Raw genomic sequence first — 461 nt, 5'->3', positions numbered from 1 at the left:
ACTTAAACTCTGGAACCATATTTTCTTTACTTGCTCCATCTCTCCTATATGGGACTGTTTGTGGTCTATGTGGGGAATCTTAGCTCCTCCTGGTAACCCACACCCCTTCCCATCAAGTGAATTCCCTCGCATTCTCAAAGGGGTCTGCATAAATCCCTGTTAATGCTAATTGCAGCGATCCTTTGGAGCATTTAGACTGAAAGGAACTCCAGTACTATCTTCCTTCATAAGTCTCAGCCTGCATCTACTATTACTTTTAGAGGTATCTCTATGTTTAGTGATTGGTCTCAGCATTGCTCTTTTAAAGATTTATTTGGTTTTGGAAGATTTTGAGCAGAATCAGATGCATTCTATCTTGTTATAGGTCTTTGGATGGGTAACAATTGGTTTGTTATCTATTGCTTTAGAGTGTCAGTCCTTTCTCTTTGGGGCTCTATTGCAACCTTTGATCTTGTTCTTAC

This window comes from Elaeis guineensis, chromosome 1, assembly GCF_000442705.2.
Source record: "Elaeis guineensis isolate ETL-2024a chromosome 1, EG11, whole genome shotgun sequence".
Lineage (NCBI taxonomy): Eukaryota > Viridiplantae > Streptophyta > Magnoliopsida > Arecales > Arecaceae > Elaeis > Elaeis guineensis.
Note: the sequence above shows the minus strand (reverse complement) of the source record.